This window comes from Bos grunniens, chromosome 2 (assembly GCF_055505025.1).
Source record: "Bos grunniens cultivar Pamir isolate PY7600 chromosome 2, Bosgru_T2T1.0, whole genome shotgun sequence".
NCBI lineage: Eukaryota > Metazoa > Chordata > Mammalia > Artiodactyla > Bovidae > Bos > Bos grunniens.
This window is the reverse complement of record NC_141166.1, coordinates 11,500,876-11,511,735: the sequence shown is the minus strand read 5'-3', so window position 1 is coordinate 11,511,735 and position 10,860 is coordinate 11,500,876. Positions and strand designations below refer to the sequence as shown.

At 51.8% G+C, this 10,860-nt stretch overlaps 1 pseudogene; it reads right to left on the bottom strand.

Annotated features, from left to right (window-relative positions):
• Positions 1-404: 404 nt before the first annotated feature.
• On the bottom strand, positions 405-8,214 carry LOC147377499 (mitochondrial carrier homolog 1-like; annotated as a pseudogene).
• Positions 8,215-10,860: the final 2,646 nt, after the last annotated feature.

Sequence of the window (10,860 nt, the reverse complement as noted above, 5' to 3'; positions counted from 1 at the left end):
ATTGCACAGATAACCATATCCTGCACGTGAGGCATCACCGTGGGGCATCACCCAACCTTGACCTTGACCAGGATTGGCTGGGGGTGAGGGGGGATACATTCTGAGCAGTCATACGATTTCCCATTTAGAATGTGCTGTCTTCTCAGACAAGTAGTGTTGAGAAAAACAAAGATAGGCTCCTAGCCAAGGCCTGGACGTGATGGCCCTGGTGAAAGGGGCTCACATCCTATATACAAAGCAAGAGGGCGAAGCTCCCAGCTGAGCTGCGCGATGAGAGCAGGGGTGACTTGAAAGGTGTGAGTTGGGGGTGGGACCTGAACTCATGAGCCTCTGCCCATGCAACGTGGGCCTCCACAAGCCTGTCTCTGGCCACTGCACGAGGCAGACTCGGGAAATCTGCAGAGTAAGAGTAATAGGGGAAATCTGCCCCCATTCCCCAGCTCCACCCCACCTTCCCTGGGTCTAAGAGTGCCCAGTCCACTGGACACAGCCTCACCCCCACCCAGTCCCTGCTTCTGGACAGACGCATGGGAAATATGGAAACACGCCCAGCCATGCTAGAGCACCTGTAGGTGATTCTGGGGTGGTCGTCTGACAGGTGCCCCAAGATGATCAGACCTCACCTGCGGTGGCCAAGCTGAGACAGCGTGGTTTTGCTTTTTTAGGTGATTCAGCTTACCCCAGGGCAAACCACGCTCCTGATGACACCCGGTGGAAAAGCAGGCTGGAGCCTTGGAAGAGCTGGCCCTGCACACTCAGGTACTTCCAGAGGTGGATCCAAGATTTGAATACTGGGGACTAAGGAGGGAGCCCAGCCTGCAGCCCGCAGTCCTTCCTGGCCAAGAAATCACCAACCAGCAGGAAGGAGGAGGTCAGCAGGCTCACTGCAATCCCCATCAGAAATTTGGTGTCAGCCCAGATGGCCAGTGCCTGGCTGAACTGGGAACCTAGATTCTGGTCGTTCCCCAGCCACCCCCCCAGGGCATCACTCACGCTGTCATCCACTAGGTAGGCACTGATGAAGTGGGCCAGCAGGTTACAGCCCCACAAGAAAATCTCCCAGGAGGTGGGGGTTTAAGCATATAAAGAATCCCAGCAGGCCCTCTTCTTTAAAAATCTTCCCAGTGGAGGTCAGCACACCACTGGACTTGGCCTCCCATCCCACAAACTGGACTATGCAGCGCGCCGAGACGACTTGCAGGGGGAGGGCCAGCATGTGCGACCACCCATGGCATCATCATTGCGTAGGAGGTCTCCTTCAGCACCTTCTTCAGAGACGTCTTCATGTCATTCTTGTTGGAAACCTGCTGGATCTCATCTGGTACCTTCTTCCTGCTGCCCTGGGTCACTGTGGAGAGGGCATTGGACGTCAGCCTGGGGGCTCAGGCTAGGAGCAGCCCTGTCTTTCCGTCCACTCACACGATGTGCTTGGCGTGTGAGGTAGAGGACCTTCCTCCCCAGCACATTGGTCCCAGTGGTGGGGGGGCCTCGTCTCATGACCCACCTGGATGAGCAGCAGTCACTCCCAGTGGTGACTGAGCACCATCACTTCTGCACCCAGCGCCACGAAAAGAGCCCCAGTGGGCAGGGTGTTGTCCCCGGAGCCCAAGTCCCCAGACATGCCGTCCGTCCTGTGGGCGGAGGGCTGCGCTGCAGGCTGAGGGGGGCACAGAGGTGCAGGCTGTGGATCCTGGAGCCCAGGCCTCGGCTCCCGCCGCCCCACAGCGAGCTCTGGCTCCAGCTCTGGCTCTTGCCGTCCCTGCGGCACCGCCGGGAGCCTAAACTTATTCTTTGAACAAGTTGTCCACAGACAAAAGGCAGGCAGAGGACCTGATGGGGAAAGACCATAGCACCCTATTCCCTTTCAGTGATTCAGTCCAGTTCAGTTCAGTTCAGTTGCTCAGTCGTGTCCAACTCTTTGCAACCCCATGAATTGCAGCACACCAGTCCTCCCTGTCCATCACCAACTCCCAGAGTTTACTCAAACTCATGTCCATCAAGTCGGTGATGCCATCCAGTCATCTTATCCTCTGTTGTCCCCTTCTCCTCCTGCCCCTAATCCCTCCCAGCATCAGGGTCTTTTCCAATGAGTCAACTCTTCGCATGAGGTGGCCAAAGTACTGGAGTTTCAGCTTCACTATCAGTCCTTCCAATGAACACCCAGGACTGATCTCCTTCAGAATGGACTGGTTGGATCTCCTTGCAGTCCATGGGACTCTCACACATCTTCTCCAACACCACAGTTCAAAAGCATCAATTCTTCGCCACTCAGCTTTCTTCACAGTCCAACTCTCATATCCATATGTGACCTCTGGGAAAACCATAGCCTTGACTAGACAGACCTTTGTTGGCAAAGTAATGTCTCTGCTTTTTAATATGCTATCTAGGTTGGTCATAACTTTCCTTCCAAGGAGTAAGCATCTTTTAATTTCATGGCTGCAATCACCATCTGCAGTGATGAAGAGCCCAGGAAATAAAGTCAGCCACTGTTTCCACTGTTTCCCCATCTATTTCCCATGAAGTGATGGAACCAGATGCCATGATCTTAGGCTTTCAGTGATCATCCCGGCTCAAATGATCCGTTAAAGTAGCCAGTTGCCATCCCAGTCTTAAGTCTGAAATTTAAAAGTTACTTGAATACAATGTTGAACAATCTGAAGCCTGGCTGTCTCTCAAAACTGTGAGAAGAACCCTTCACAGGATTGATGTGCATTAACAGAGCTAACTAATTTCTCATGCATAGCCCCACAGTCTCTACAGTTCAGTTCAGTCGCTCAGTCGTGTCCGAATCTTTGCGACCCCATGGACCACAGCACGCCAGGCTTCCCTGTCCATCACCAACTTCAGGAGCTTGCTCAAACTTATGTCCATCGAGTCGGTGATGCCATCCAACCATCTCATCCTCTGTCCTCCCCTTCTCCTCCTGCCTTCAATCTTTCTAAGACATTGGACAGGAAAACAAGTTGGACATGCTCATGAAATTTCTTGCTTTCACCTCTATCATGTCTGATCCTTAAATTCATTTTTATGATGGAGTATAGTAAGTATTTCTGTTTCTACAGCTTCAGGGGAGAAAAGACAGGTCTTCCCCATCTTTCTGAGGCTTATTTTTACAGAAGTTGAGATTTTCATTCTTAGGGCCAGGCACTGGAATTTTGTTAGTTAATGCAGTGAGAAAGAGAAGGGTTGAGGAGGCCAAGTTCTAGAGGGAGAGAAGAAAAAAAAATTGTCTAATAACCATTATTTAACCGTACTGGAATCTAGAGTATTTGGTTGTTTTCTACAGTATTTTAGTTTGAGGTCAGAAATATCTTCTTAGAAAATGGAGTTCTTATTTCTTGCTCTCCTCAGTGTGCGTGCATGTGTGTGTGCGTGCGCGTGCGTGTGCGTGCGTGCGTGTGTGTGTGTGTGTGTGTGAGACGGGGCAGGGTGATTTTCAAGAAGAAAAGAGGAAGAAAATGCCTTCAATCCACTATCTTGAAAAGACAACCTTGGAGTACTTCCTCCCACCACAGGACTTTGCATATGCCATTCCCTCTGCCTGGAATACACTCCACCCTCATGCCTGGGTAACTGTGTCAGGAAAACCCCTATCTTCCCAGGGAATTTCCTCCATGCCAAGTAATTCTCTGTGATACCAACTAGAATTATGCCCTAGAATTCAACTGCATTCTGACACAATCACCCCAGAGATATAATCAGATTCTACAGGTTAAGGGCTCAGTCCCATAAGACTGCCCCTCTCCACACACTTCAGAGGCTAGTCTGACCAGCCGTCTATACATCAACAGTTCCAATGACCCCCTCCTAGGGTTCGATCAATTTGTTAGAGTGGCTCACAGAACTCAGGGAAGCACTTACTTACCTTTAGCAGTTTATTAAAGGTTATGACAAAGGATACAGATGAACAACCGGATGAAGAGACACATAGTGTGAGGTCTGGAAAGGTCTCGAGCATGGGAACCTCTGCCCTGTGGCACTGGGGTGTGCCTCCCTCCCACAACATGGATGTGTTGGCTCGTCTAGAGCTCCCCAAAACCCATACTCTGGGGATCTTTATGTGGACATAATTAATTACTAACCTCCATCTCAAGCCCTCTCCCCTGGAGAAGTTGGCATGGGGTATGTGTGTGTGTGTGTGTGTGTGAAAATTCCAAGCTTATAGTCATGGTTGGTCTTCCTGGTGACCAGCCCCCAGCCAGGATCCCAGCCCCACCCCCCGACAAGTGACTACAATAAAATGAAAGATGCTTCTAGTGCTCAGTCAGGAAATTACAAGCTTATAGGAACTCTGTGCCAGGAGCCAGGGGTGGATATCAATATCGATATATAATTATTATCTCACAATGACCTTTTTTATTCTGAGTTTCAACTTAAGCATCACATCCTCAAAAGACCTTCCTGATCCCACAGATGGAGCATCTTCCCTAGCTACACCCCTGCACAGTTCCACGAACCCCTTCTCCACAGCCCCCTTTACAGTCATACTCTAATATTTGCTTGTGATTTCTCAGCATCTCTTCCTTAGTTGGCTATATGCTCCCTGAGAGCTGGCTGTGTCTCTCTTTCTCCTATTTTCACAGAACCTGGTGTTTGTTGAACAGATGATGGGAAAATGCTAGAAGGTGGGATCTACCCTCACTCCCTGACCTCCTTGGGGTAGAGAGAAGGGTCCCAGGGAGTTGGCAGCCCTGAGTCCCTGGCTTGTCACAACCTTTCTTGTGACCTTTGCTTTATTTGTTTATTTTGGGCCCTGCTGGGTCTTTGTTGCTGCTCTGGGCTTTCTCTAGTGCCAGTGAGCCGGCTGTGGTATGCGGGCTTCATTGTGGTGTGTGGGCTTCTCATTGCGGTGGCTTCTCTTGGCGAGCACAGGCTCTGGGGTACATGGGCTTCAGCAGGCGTGGACAAATGGGCTTAGTTGCTCTGCAGCCTGTGGAATCTTCACGGATCAGGGATCAAACCCGTGTCTCCTGCATTAGCAGATGGATCCTTAGCCACTGGACCACCAGGAAAGTCCTTCCTTGTGATCTTGAGCTAAATAATTGTCTGTGTCTAAAGCATGTGCCCTCAAAGCCTACATTCAGCGTGGTAGGTTCAGGAGAACTGCAGTACCAACCTTGGCTCCAGGCAACACTCTGACAGCAATTCCTGCCACCTCTCAGCCTCAGTTTTCCCAGATGCAATGACAAGGTGTTGAAGGAGGCCACAGGTCCCCCTGCTTCCTCCTATTAGGACTTTCTGGTCTGCTTCAGCCCCGGGGCCCTCTCCCACAGCCCCTAGTCAGCACATCTGCCCTGATGTCCTCTGTCCCCTCTGCTGGGTCTGGCTCAGCCATCCTCGGCCAGGACGTGGCACACACTTGAATTTTCACACGCAAGAAGGTGATGGGAAGGCCTGGGAAGAACTTGGCTTCCCATGCACCAGGCGCTGTGCAAAAGGCTCTTGGTGCATGGCTTCGCTCAGCTCACCATACCCGAGATGGGGTTATCTGGTGCTTTCTGTTTTGCAGGGGAAAGGTGAAGAGTGTGCCCAAGGTCTGCTGCTAGGAAGGGACGGAACCAGGGTCCCAGAATCCAGCAGCCCTTCCGCTGCTTGCTGTTTCAGGCAGGACACCCCGAGCAAGTTCCCTTTCCTAGGGGCCATCTGGAGCTCTCCCACAGAAGCTCTCGATCTATCTCATTACCCTTACTTCCCCTAAGGGACTGGGAACTTTGATGAAACGCAACTTCAGTTGCTGGTGTCTCCTCCCAACACTCTGCCAGGTCACAAGGTTCACGGCCGAGACTCTCTGGGCGGCACTGAAGGGGTGGCAGTTTCTGGATTCAGCTGCCGCTTGTTGCTGGGATGGAGGGTAACACCGCCTGCTGACCCGATCTAGTGGGGCAGGACCCAAGGATCTCGGGAGGGGAGAAGGTGGAAGCGCTTCATGATACATTTCAGTTCAATGCCATCCCTATTGGCTGGCCCACTGTGGGTTTACTGGGAAACTGTGGTCAACACCACAGACCCAGACTCTGCCTTCCAGAAACCCTGGTAGAAAAAACCCAGTGAGGTTTATTCAAGCTGACCTTCCTCCAGCAACCTGGGGACCAAGGAAGGTCATTCAGAGGAAGTGATGTGAGCCAAGGGTGAGTGGGAAATGAAGTGGGAGGGCATGAAGGAGGATGCACACTGAGAACTGACAATAAAAAAAAAAAAAAGTGTCAAGTGGCAGCCTGGGAGGCCCAGGAGAGTTTGGCTTCTGATCCAAAAGCTTTGGGGACAAGTCCCTGCTTGAGGGACAACGGAATGAGGAGTGATGTGCTGTGAACTGTATTTTAAGAAGATCACAGAAGAGGTGTGGGACATGGCTTGTTAGGCAGGGAGGGACACTCAGGGGGCTGCAGATGCTGGTGCTCCAAGGAGGCAGGAGGGAAGCCCTGCCCTGCTGGTTGGCAGGCGGCAGGGGGAGGCAGAAGGAAGCGGGACGGAGCCCAGGGAGCCTGGGTTAAGCCTTCCTATCTGAACAGGATTGCCTCCAGCTCTAGTCAGAGTCTCAGGGGCAGGGGGCTGGGGCCGTTGGGGGTGGGAAGGGAGTGTGCCAGCCTGTGCCAGACTTGCTTCCCAGCCCTGCTGTCTGGGAGCTGCTGATGATGCCATTGTGCCCAGACTGCCTCTGGTTGACCCCTGATGTGGCCCCACTTCTGAACTTTCCCAGAATAATGAGGGCTTGAGTCCCAGGGCGGTCCAGGCTGCCATCTCTGCCCCCAGGTGGGGCTTTGGTTCCAGAGCGTGTGCGCTGTGTGCAACACAGAGCCTCTTCCACTTCCTTCTGAACAAGCCAGGGGCGGTGAATTATTAGGAGAGAGGATTCTTCTGTCCTAGCAAGTGATTCCAGGCATGGGGGCCAGGGGGCTCCAGGGAACAAAGTGAGACCTAGAGACGCCAGAGAGAGTGGAAAAGGGGTAGTGGGTCTCCTTCCACCTTTCCTGACACCCTTCCTGCCCTGAGCCCCTGGGGCTGCGGCTCCTCAGGCAGAAGTCTTCAGAAATCTCCGCCAAGGCTTCATTCCCACTGTGGCCGTCTTCTGAGCCTGAATCTCCAGTCCGACCTTGAGCTCCAGGTATATGTACAGCCCACCTGACGTCTCCCCTGATGATCCCCTGAAGGTCCTCACACTCAGCGCCTTCCCAAAACCCGTTCCTCCACGCCCTCCCTCCACAGTGAATGGCACCTCTGAACGGCGGGGTGCCCAGGCCAGGGGTCTTCCTTCTCCCAGGACTCCGCCCCCTCTCTGCAGCTGCCACCTCGACCCAGGTGCCTTCAGTCTTGCCGCTGGTCTTCAGTCTCTGCCACTGCCTCCAGCCTCACCTCTTCCTCAGCACCGTCCTGCCATCTGCCCTTTAAATGCTGCCTTCTGGACTTCTCTGGTGGTCGAGTAAGAATCCACTTGCCAATTCAGGGGACATGGTTTTGATCCCTGGTTCAGGAAGATTCCACCTGCTGTGGAGCAACTATCCCCATGGCCCTTGGGGTGAAGTCTGAGCTCCCAATGACCCAGCTCTTCTGGGCCCTGACAACTCTGCAACCGCATCTCTTGCCCTCCCTTTCCAGAACTCCCCCTTCAGCCACTTCGAAGCGCTTGCTCTCCATCAATCCTGAAATACCCCTTGCTTCCCCAGGCCTTTTGAACCTACTGGGAAAGCTCCTCCCCATGTTCATGCAGGATCACCTCTATTCCCCTATCAGATCCCAGCCTTCACACTCCATTTCTAGGGAAGCCTTCCTGATGACCAAGTTGGTTAGGAGTGCCTGTCCTAGCAATGGTTCTTTCATTCAGCAAATATTTACTGCTTGTTTAGATGAGCTAATCCCGGTCCCAGCCATTTTGAATACATCCAGAAACAATCCCAACCACCATCCATGCCTCTAGTACAGCTCACATTCAAATGGGGTTGGGGATGGGTGAGACAGACCATAAACAATACAAAGTGAATAAGCAATTGATCCAGTGTGGGTGAAGGCAATGGGTGCCATGAAGAAAATGGAGCGAGGGAAGCGGGAGGTAGAAGGCAGGTGGGGCGACTGCAGTCCTCACTGGAGATGGTAACCTTTGGGTGAAGACTTTGTCAACAATCTCCAGCCAAAGACTACCAGGAAGACAGGAAAATTATCACCTTGGGTTTCTGACTCGTAGTGAGGGACAGCACCCTCCATGAGGAGCATGGGGACCATGGGGCCACTCAGAGAGTGTTAGAAAGGCCTTACTCTAGGATTTGGACTTGGGTTAGATGGTTTAGAAGGGCTCCAAGAAGCAGGACTTTTCCTATGGATTGGATGCTGTCAAGAGCGGGGGCAATTCTATGACTGGGGATCTTATGAACCTTAATGAGAAGGAGGGACGACCAGCCCCAGGCTACTGTTAACATCAGCATGACACAAGTTTTCCTTATGAACTGTAGGGGGATAGCCGTAACAGATTACCACAAACTTGGTGGCTTAACAGAAATTTACTCTCACAGTTTCAGAGGCCAGAAGTTTGCTATCAAGATGGCAGGGTTGGTTCTTCTGGAGGCTCTGTTTCATGCCTCACTCCTTACTTCTGGTGGCTGAAGGCAGCCCTTGGTGTTCCTGGGCTTCCAGATGCATCATTCCAGTCTCTGCCTCTTCTGCACAAGTTTCCCCTGTGTCTCAATGTCTTTCCCTGTCTCTTACAAGGACATTTACCATTGGACCTAGGGCCACTCTTATCTAAGATGATTGCATATCAAGATGCTTACCGTAATTACATCTGCAAAGACTCTTAGTCCAAATAAGGTCACATTCTGAGTTCCAAGTGGACGTGCCTTTTGGGGTCACGAGTCAACCCACTAAGGGATGGCTGGTCCTTTTAGTGGTTTGGATGCAATGTCCTGAAAATACCAATCAAGTCTAACCATTCTATTGTACCGTTTAGGACCTCTGTTGCCTTATTGATTTTCTGTCTAGATCTGTCCATTGATGTGAGGTGTTAAAGTCTCCTCCTATCACTGTTTTCCCATCAGTTTCAACCTTTATGTCTCAGTATTTTAGATATTTGGGTGCTTCCGTATTAGGTGCCTATATGTTGAGTGTAAAATCCTTTTCTTGTATTGATCCTTTTACCATTATACACTGTCCTTCCTTATCTTTCCTTAACAGCCTTTGCTTTAAAGTCTGTTTTGTCTGACTTGAGTACTCAATTCCAGCTTTCATTTGTTTGCATGGAATATCCTTTTCCATCCCTTCACTTTCAGTCTCTGTGGGCCCTAAGGTGGGTCTCCTGTAGGTAGCATTATTCCTAGGCTCCTGTTTTTTCATCCTGTCTGCCACTCTGTCCTTTGATTGGAGCATTCAGTCCACTGACTTTAAGGTAATTATTCCTTTTTGTAGTTTGGATAACGTTCACGTTTTGTCTGTGTTCAGACATGATGGTCTTGACCCATCATGGTCACAGAGTGGTCTTGTCTGGACACTGATGTTCTGTGAAGCTGTTTATGTGCAGGAGAATACCAAGGCCCAGCTGTGGGAGCCAGGTCAGCCACTGGAGGCCAGGGCCTGCTGTCCTCTTGTTCAACTTGAAGGCAATGAGGGAGGGAGCCATCTGGGGGCAGAGTTCCAGCCACAAGGGCAGGATGGGAGTGTGCCTTGAAGGGCCAGCCAGTCCCTGGGGTGGCTGCGGCAGAGGGAGCACGGGGGAGAAACGTAGGGGGACAGAGAGGCAACGGGAGGGGGTGCAGAGCAGTGTGCACAGTGGCTCTTAACACTGCAGGAAATAAGGGGCCTCGGGAATGCTCTGAGCAGAGCAGTGATGGAGTCCAGTCAACACCAGGACTGCAGTCATCAGCAGGCATGGTTTTGATGGAGCGTTAGGACAAAAGCCTGACTGAAGTGGATTTGAGTGCGAGTGGAAGAGAGTGAAGACACAAGACAAACCAATTCTTTCCAGAAGTTGTACTGAAAAGTGGAGCAGAGAAACAGGAAGTTGCTGGTGAGAAAGTGGAATCAAGAGGTTTTTTGCTTTGTTTCTCTTTGAAAGCAGTGATGGTGCATTTGAACGCTGCTGGGAAAAGTCTGGCGGAGAAACCGTCTTGACGGTGTCAGTTGGAGAGGGCATAACCCGAGGGGAGGGAAGACGGGCTCTGAGTGCAGGCAGTGGCCTGGCTGTGGAGGAAGACCATGGTAACGAGGAGAGGGCTGGGCTGCGGGGGCTGAGGCCGGCCGGGAGACTTCATCAGCAGAGGCTCTCTGTGGAAAGCCTCCCTCCACATCTCAGCGGCACTTCCTGTCAGTAACCTTGCCCCCAGGCCACGAGTGCAGTTAACAGTGTCTGTAGGAGCCTTTAGACACCCCGCCTGGCCCAGGTGTGGAGACAGCACTTGAAGCTCCACAGAACCCAAAGGGAACCAGAGATGGGAGACAGAAGGGAAGGAAATTGAGAAAGAGAAAAACCAGAAAGGGATCAAAATTCAGCCCTGTCTTCCACAGACTTCAGGCACAGGCAGGGGCCGCAATACCCTGTGCTGTTCACAGCCCGAAGCATCAGGGCCAGGTTTGAACTGCTAAGAAATTCACTTGTCAAGCTGAGCACTCTGCAAGCCTCAAGTTCCCAGCTATAAAGGGGGGAACACCACCAACCTCCTCTTGGGTCTTCTGTGAGAATTTAGGGGTTATAAAACACATAAGAGTACCATTAGGGTGCCCAACAAGGAGCCAGATTTGTTTTCCTTCTCCCCGCTCATCTCCCACCCTGAGGGACCATCCTACATCTTCACACCGGTTCCTACAGGAGCTCCGAGAATGGGAGCAGGGCCCCGCCTGCTGGCTGACTCTGGAACTGCTCCTCTGCCCCGGTTCAGAGGT